This window comes from Triticum aestivum, chromosome 1A (assembly GCF_018294505.1).
Source record: "Triticum aestivum cultivar Chinese Spring chromosome 1A, IWGSC CS RefSeq v2.1, whole genome shotgun sequence".
Taxonomy (NCBI): domain Eukaryota; kingdom Viridiplantae; phylum Streptophyta; class Magnoliopsida; order Poales; family Poaceae; genus Triticum; species Triticum aestivum.
In genome coordinates this window covers 172,512,021-172,521,348 of record NC_057794.1, presented here as the reverse complement: position 1 = coordinate 172,521,348, position 9,328 = coordinate 172,512,021, and positions in this window count along the sequence as shown.

The following is a 9,328-nucleotide window of genomic DNA, read 5'->3' as shown; positions in this document are numbered from 1 at the left end:
TTTCTTTTTTTATTTGGCCTTTCCTCTTTTTTTATTTGGCCTTTCTCTTTTTTATGGGACAATGCTCTATTAATGATGATCATCACACTTCTATTTATTTACAACTCAATGATTACAACTTGATACTTAGAACAAAACATGACTCTATATGAATTCGTCCGGCGGTGTACTGGGATGGGCAATGAATCAAGAGTGACATGTATGACAAATTATGCATGGTGGCCATTCCACAAATACGATGTCAACTACATGATCATGCAAGACAATATGACAATGATGATGTGTGTCATGATGAACGGAACGGTGGAAAGTTGCATGGCAATATATCTCGGAATGGCTATGGAAATGCCATAATAGGTAGGTATGGTGCCTGTTTTGAGGAAGATATAAGGAGGTTTATGTGTGATAGAGTGTATCATATCACGGGGGTTGGATGCACCGGCGAAGTTTGCACCAACTCTCAAGGTGAGAAAGGGCAATGCACGGTACTGAAGAGGCTAGCAATGATGGAAAGGTGAGAGTGTGTATAATCCATGGACTCAACATTAGTCATAAAGAACTCACGTACTTATTGCAAAAATCTACAAGTCATCAAAAACCAAGCATTACGTGCATGCTCCGAGGGGGACAGATTGGTAGGAAAAGACCATCGCTCGTCCCCGACCGCCACTCATAAGGAAGACAATCAAAGAACACATCATGTTTCAAATTTGTCACACAAGGGTTACCTTACGCGCATGCTACGGGACTTGCAAACCTCAACACAAGTATTTCTCAAATTCACAATTACTCAACTAGCGCGACTCTAATATTACCATCTTCATATCTCAAAACAATCATCAAGTATCAAACTTCTCATAGTATTCAATGCACTTTATATGAAAGTTTTTATTATATCCCTCTTGGATGCCCATCATATTAGGACTAAATTCATAACCAAAGAAAATTACCATGCCATTCTAAAAGACTCTAAAAATAATATAAGTGAAGCATGAGAGTCAATAATTTTTGTAAAATAAAACCACCGTCGTGCTCTAAAAGGATATAAGTGAAGCACTAGAGCAAATGACAAACTACTCCGAAAGATATAAGTGAAGATCAATGAGTAGTCGAATAATTATGCAACTATGTGAAGACTCTCTAACATTTAAGAATTTCATATCTTGGTATTTTATTCAAACAGCAAGAAAAACAAAACAAAATAAAATGACGCTCCAAGCAAAACACATATCATGTGGTGAATAAAAATGTAGCTCCAAGTAAAGTTACCGATGAATGAAGACGAAAGAGAGGATGCCATCCGAGGCACCCCCAAGCTTAGGCTCTTGGTTGTCCTTGAATATTACCTGGGGTGCCTTGGGCATCCCCAAGCTTAGGCTCTTTCCACTCCTTATTCCATAGTCCATCGAATCTTTACCCAAAACATGAAAACTTCAGAACACAAAACTTAACAGAAAACTTGTAAGCTCCATTAGTATAAGAAAATAAATCACCACTTAGGTACTATTTTGAACTCATTATAAGTTCATATTGGTGTAATATCTACTGTATTCAAACTTCTCTATGGCTCATACCCTCCGATACTACTCACACATTCATCAAAATAAGCAAACAATACAATGAAAATAGAATCTGTCAAAAAGAGAACAGTCTGTAGTAATCTGTACCATATGAATACTTCTGTCACTCAAACAATTCTGAAATAAATTGGCGGACCTGAGGAATTTTTCTATTAATCATCTTAAAAAAGAATCAACCTAATCGCACTCTCCAGTTAAAAATGTCAGCTAATCTCGTGAGTGCAAAAGTTTCTGTTTTTTATAGCAAGATCGCAAAGACTTCACCCAAGTCTTCCCAAAGGTTATACTTGCCACAAATACTAATTAAAACATAAAACCACATCTATACAGAGGCTAGATGAATTATTTATTACTAAACAGGAGCAAAAAGCAAGTAACAAAAATAAAATTGGGTCGCCTCCGAACAAGCGCTAATGTTTAACGCCCCTAGCTAGGCATGATGATTTTAATGATGCTCACATAAAAGATAACAATTGAAACATAAAGAAAGCATCATGAAGAATATGACTAGCACATTTAAGTCTAACCCACTTCTTATGCATAGGGATTTTGTGAGAAAACAATTTATGGGAACAAGAATCAATTAGCATAGGAAAGCAAAACAAGCATAACTTCAAGATTTTAAGCACATAGAGAGGAAACTTGATATTATTGCAATTCCTACAAGAATATATTCCTCCCTCATAATAATTTTTCAGTACCATCATGAATGAATTCAATAATATGACCATCACATAAAGCATTCTTTTCATGATCTACAAGCATAGAAAATTTACTACTCTCCACATAAGCAAGATTCTTCTCAATCGGAATAGTGGGAGCAAACTCAACGAAATAACTATCATGTGAGGCATAATCCAATTGAAAGTTAAAATCATGATGACAAGTTTCGTGGATATCATTATTCTCAATAGCATACAAGTCATCACAATAATCATCATAAATAGCAACTTTGTTCTCATAATCAATTGGAACCTCTTCCGAAAAAGTGGAATCATTACTAAATAAAGTCATGACCTCTCCAAATACACTTTTATAATTATCACAAATAGGATGCATGCTATCATCATAATAAATTTTCTCATCAAAACTTGGGGGACAAAAATATCATCTTCATCAAATATAGCTTCCCCAAGCTTGTAGCTTTGCATATCATTAGCATCATGGATATTCAAGGAATTCATACTAACAACATCGCAATCATCCTCATCATTCAAATATTTAGTGCCAAACATTCTAATGCATTCTTCTTCTAGCACTTGAGCACAATTAACGGAATCCTTATTTTCATGAAAGACTAAACTAGTGATAAAACATATTTAGAGCCAATCATGCTCATCATTCAAAAGATGAAGCATATGAGGTATCCTCAATTCCATTTTTTATAATTTTTCTTTTATAGACTAAACTAGTGTTAAAACAAGAAACAAAAAGATCCAATTGCAAGATCTAAAGATATACCTTCAAGCACTAACCTCCCCGACAACGGTACCAGAAAAGAGCTAGATGTCTACTACACAACCTTCTTCTTGTAGACGTTGTTGGGCCTCCAAGTTTAGAGGTTTGTAGGAAAGTAGCAAATTTCCCTCGAGTGGATGACCTAAGGTTTATCAATCCGTGGGAGGCGTAGGATGAAGATGGTCTCTCTCAAGCAACCCTGCAACCAAATAACAAAGCGTCTCTTGTGTCCCCAACACACCCAATACAATGGTAAATTGTATAGGTGCACTAGTTCGGTGAAGAGATGGTGATACAAGTACAATATGGATGGTAGATATAGGTTTTTGTAATCTGAAAATATAAAAACAGCAAGGTAGCAAGTGGTAAAAGTGAGCGTAAACGGTATTGCAATGCTAGGAAACAAGGCCTAGGGTTCATACTTTCACTAGTGCAAGTTCTCTCAACAATAATAACATAATTGGATCATATAACTATCCCTCAACATGCAACAAAGAGTCACTCCAAAGTTAATTATAGCGGAGAACAAACGAAGAGATTATTGTAGGGTACGAAACCACCTCAAAGTTATCCTTTCTGATCGATCTATTCAAGAGTCCGTAGTAAAATAACACGAAGTTATTCTTTCCGTTCAATCTATCATAGAGTTCATACTAGAATAACACCTTAAGACACAAATCAACCAAAACCCTAATGTCACCTAGATACTCCAATGTCACCTCAAGTATCCATGGGTATGATTATATGATACACATCACACAATCTCAGTTTCATCTATTCAACCAACACAAAGAACTTCAATGAGTGCCCCAAAGTTTCTACCGGAGAGTCAAGACAAGAACGTGTACCAAATTAGCCCGTCACAAGCTCTCACGGTCAACGAAGGATATTCCTTCTCCCGGAAAGACCCGATCAGTCTCGGAATCCCGGTTACAAGACATTTCGACAATGGTAAAACAAGACCAGCAAAGCCGCTCGATGTGCCGACACTCCCGATAGGAGATGCACATATCTTGTTCTCAGGGCAACACCGGATGAGACATCCTACGAGTAAAACCAGCCCTCAAGTTTCCCCGAGGTGGCCCCGTAGTCTACTCAGTTCGGACCAACACTTAGAGAAGCACTGGCCTGGGGGGGGTTAAATAAAGATGACCCTCGGGCTCGCGAAAACCCAAGGGAAGGTTATAGGTTGTTAGGAAAATGTAAAACCAAGGTTGGGCCTTGTTGGAGGAGTTTTATTCAAAGCAAACTATCAAGGGGTTCCCATAACACACAACCGCCTAAGGTACGCAAATTCTAGGAACATAACACCGGTATGACGGAAACTAGGGCGGCAAGAGTGGAACAAAACACCAGGCATAAGGCCGAGCCTTCCACCCTTTACCAAGTATATAGATGCATTAATTAAATAAGATATATTGTGATATCCCAACATATCCATGTTCCAACATGGAACAAACTTCGGCTTCACCTGCAACTAACAATGCTATAAGAGGGGCTGAGCAAAAGCGGTAACATAGCCAAACAACGGTTTGCTAGGAAGGTGGGTTAGAGGCTTGACATGGTAATATGGGAGGCATGATATAACAAGTGGTAGGTAGCGCGACATAGCGATAGAGCGAATGATACGTCCATTTTGCATCTTGCTTTTATATCGATATTTATTGCATTATGGGCTCTTATTTCACATTATGTCACAATACTTATGGCTATTCTCTCTTATTTTACAAGGTTTACATAAGGAGGGAGAATGCCGGCAGCTGGAATTCTGGGCTGGAAAAGGAGCAAATATTAGAGACATATTCTACACAACTCCAAAAGTCCTGAAACTCCATGGAATACCTTATAATAAATAATGAAAAATCATCGCCAAAGATGAAGACCAGGGGCCCACACCCTGCTCACGATGGTGGGGGCGCCCCCCTAGGGCGCGCCCCCTACCTCATGGGCCCCCTGGTGGCTCTCCGATGACCATCTTCTCCTATATGAAGTCTTTCGTCGAGAAAAAAATAAGAAGCAACCTTTCGGGACGAAACTCCGCCGCCACGAGGCGGAACCTTGGCGGATCCAATCTAGAGCTCCGGCAGAGCTGTTCTGCCGGGAAACTTCCCTCCCAGAGGGGGAAATCATCGCCATCGTCATCACCAATGCTCCTCTCATCAGGAGAGGGCAATCTCCATCAACATCTTCATCAGCACCATCTCATCTCAAAACCCTAGTTCATCTCTTGTATCCAATTCTTGCCTCCAAGTCTGGGATTGGTGCTAGTAGGTTGCTAGTAGTGTTAATTACTCTTTGTAGTTGATGCTAGTTGGTTTAATTGGTCGAAGATCATTTGTTCAGATCCTTTATGCATATTAATACCCCTCTGATTATGAACATGTTTATGTTTTGTGAGTAGTTACGTTTGTTCCTGAGGACAAGGGAGAAGTCTTGCTATTAGTAGTCATGTCAATTTGGTATTCGTTCGATATTTTGATGAGATGTATGTTGTCTAGCCTCTAGTGATGTTATGTGAATGTCGACTACATAACAATTCACCATTATTTGGGCCTAGAGGAAGGCATTGTGAAGTAATAAGTAGATGACGGGATGCTAGAGTGACAGAAGCTTAAACCCTAGTTTATGCGTTGCTTCGTAAGTGGCTGATTTGGATCCATATGTTTCATGGTATGGTTAGGTTTACCTTAATACTTTTGTTGTAGTTGCGGATGCTTGCAATAGAGGTTAATCATAAGTGGGATGCTTGTTCAAGTAAGAACAGAACCCAAGCACTGGTCCACCCACATATCAAATTATCAAAGTACCGAACATGAATCATATGAACGTGATGAAAACTAGCTTCACGATATTCCCATGTGTCCTCGGGAGAGCTTTTCCTTATATAAGAGTTTGTCCAGGCTTGTCCTTTGGTACAAAAAGGATTGGGCCACCTTGCTGCACTTTATTTACTTTTGTTACTTGTTGCTCGTTACAAATTATCTCATCACAAAACTATCTGTTACCACTTATTTCAGTACTTGCAGAGAATACCTTGCTAAAAACCGTTTATCATTTCATTCTGCTCCTCGTTGGGTTCGACACTCTTACTTATCGAAAGGACTACGATAGATCCCCTATACTTGTGGGTCATCAAGACTCATTTCTGGCGCCGTTGCCGGGGAGTGAAGTGCCTTTGGTAGGTGGAATTTGGTAAGGAAAAATTTATGTAGTGTGCTGAAATTTACTGTCATTTGTTACTATGGAAAGTAATCCTCTGAGGGGCTTGTTCGGGGTATCTTCACCCCGACCAGTAGAGCAAAGAGTTGCTCCTCAACCTACTGAACCTACTGAAAATGAAAATGAAATTCCTTATGAGTATCCTTCGGGTATGATAGAAAAACTGCAAGCTAATCCTTTTACAGGAGATGGAACAAAGCATCCTGATGAACACCTAATATATGAGGATGAAGTTTGTGGATTATTTAAGCTTGCAGGTATACCCGATGATGTTGCTAAGAAGAAGGTCTTCCGTTTATCTTTGAAGGGAGACGCATTGGTATGGTATAGGTTATGTGATGATACGAGATCATGGAACTATAGAAGATTGAAATTGGAATTTCATCAAAAGTATTACCCTATGCATCTTGTTCATCGTGACCGCAATTATATATATAATTTTTGGCCTCGCGAAGGAGAAAGCATCGCTCAAGCTTGGGGGAGGCTTAAATCAATGATATATTCATGCCCCAATCATGAGCTCTTAAGAGAAATGATTATTCAAAAAAATTATGCTCGGCTTTCTGAAAATAATCGCACCATGCTCGATACTTCTTGTGCTGGCTCTTTTATGATGAAGACTATTGGATTTAGATGGGATTTATTGGATAGAATTAAACGCAACTTTGAAGATTGGGACCTCGACAATGGTAAGGAGTCAGGTATGACACCTAAGTTTGATTGTGTTAAATCTTTTATGGATACCGATATTTTCCGTAAGTTTAGCACTAAATATGGACTTGATTCTGAGATAGTAGCTTCTTTCTATGAATCTTTTGCTACTTATGTTGATCTCCCTAAGGAGAAGTGGTTTAAATATCATCCTCCCATAGAAGTTAAAGTAGCTGCACCTATTAAAGTTGAAGAAAAGATTGTCACTTATAATGATCCTATTGTTCCTACTTCTTATGTTGAGAAACCACATTTCCCTGTTAGGATAAAGGATCATGCTAAAGCTTCAATTGTGGTTCATAAAAGCAATATTAAAACATATACACCCTCCTGAGCAAGTTAAAGTTGAACCTAGTATTGCTATTGGTTAAAGGATCTCTTGTCTGATAATATGATGGGCATGTTATTTATTTCTGTGATGAAACTGCTAGAATTGCTAGACCCCGGATACTAAATAAACATAGACCTGTTGATAGGCATGCATGCTATTTTTGTCAAAATAGGATATCATTGTTATCATGGCTTATGTGATATGGGTGCCTAGTGCTAGTTCAATACCTATTCTTTATACAAGAAATTATGCATGACATTGCACCTATTGAGTTAGAAGATACTGATGTTACAATTAAACTTGCCAATAGAGATACTATTTCACCAATTGGGAATTGTGAGAGATGTTGAAGTCTTGTGTGGGAAAACTAAATATCCTGTTGATTTTCTTGTTCTTGGTTCCCCACAAGATAGCTTTTGTCCCATTATATTTGGTAGACCCTTCTTGAACACTGTTAATGCTAAGATAGACTGCGAAAAGGAATGTTGTTACTATTTGCTGGATGATATGACTCATGAATTTAATTTCTCTAAATTTAGTAAACAACACCGTGAAGAAGAATTGTCTAGTAAGGATGAAATTATTGGTCTTGCTTCAATTGCCGTACCTCCTAGTGATCCTTTAGAACAATATCTGCTAGACCATGAGAATGATATGTTTATGAATGAAAGAAGGGAAATAGATGAAGTATTCTTTAAACAGGAACCTATGCTGAAACACAATTTGCCTGTTGAAATCCTAGGGGATCCCCCTCCACCTAAGGGTGATCCCGTGTTTGAGCTTAAACCGTGGCCTAATAATCTTAAATATGCATATCTTGATGAAAAGAAGATATATCCTGTTATTATTAGTGCTAACCTTTCAGAGCAAGAAGAAGAAAGATTATTGAAAACTCTGAAGAAGCACCATGCTGCTATTGGATATACTCTTGATGATCTTAAGGGAATTAGTCCCACTCTATGTCAACATAAAATAAATTCGGAAGCAGATGCCAAACCAGTTCGTGATCCTCAACGACGTCTGAATCCTAAGATGAAAGAAGTGGTAATAAAAGAAATACTAAAGCTTCTGGAGGCAGTATAATTTATCCCATTGCTGATAGTATGTGGGTAAGTCATGTTCATTGTGTCCCTAAGAAGGGAGGTATTACTGTTGTTCCTAATAATAAAGATGAATTGATTCCACAAAGAATTATTACATGTTATAGGATGGTAATTGATTTCCTCAAATTTAATAAGGATACTAAGAAAGATAATTACCCCTTACCTTTTATCGATCAAATGCTAGAAAGATTATGCAAACATACACATTACTGCTTTCTAGATGGTTATTCTGGTTTATCTCAAATACCTGTGTCGGCTAAAGATCAATCAAAGACTACTTTTACAAGCCCTTTTGGTACTTTTGCTTATAGACGTATGCCTTTTGGTGGATGTAATGCACCTGCTACCTTTCAAAGATGCATGATGGCTATATTCTCTGACTTTTGTGAAAAGATTTGTGAGGTTTTTATGGACGACTTTTCCGTCTATGGGTCTACTTTTGATGATTGCTTGAGCAATCTTGATCGAGTTTTGCAAAGATGTGAAGAAACTAATCTTGTCTTGAATTGGGAAAAGTGCCACTTTATGGTTAATGAGGGTATTGTCTTGGGGCATAAATTTTCTGACAGAGGTATTGAAGTTGATAAAGCCAAGGTTGATGCTATTGAAAAGATGCCATGTCCCAAGGACATCAAAGGTATAAGAAGTTTCCTTGGTCACGCCGGATTTTATAGGAGGTTCATTAAGGACTTCTCAAAAAAATTCCGCCTCTGTCTAATTTATCACAAAAAGATATACCATTTGTCTTTGATGAGGATTGTGTAGAAGCATTTGAAATACTTAAGAAAGCATTAGTCTCTGCACCTATTGTTCAGCCACCTGAGTGGAATTTACCCTTTGAAATTATGTGTGATGCTAGCGATTATGCTGTAGGTGTTGTTCTAGGGCAAAGAATTGATAAGAAATTAAATGTTATCCATTATGCT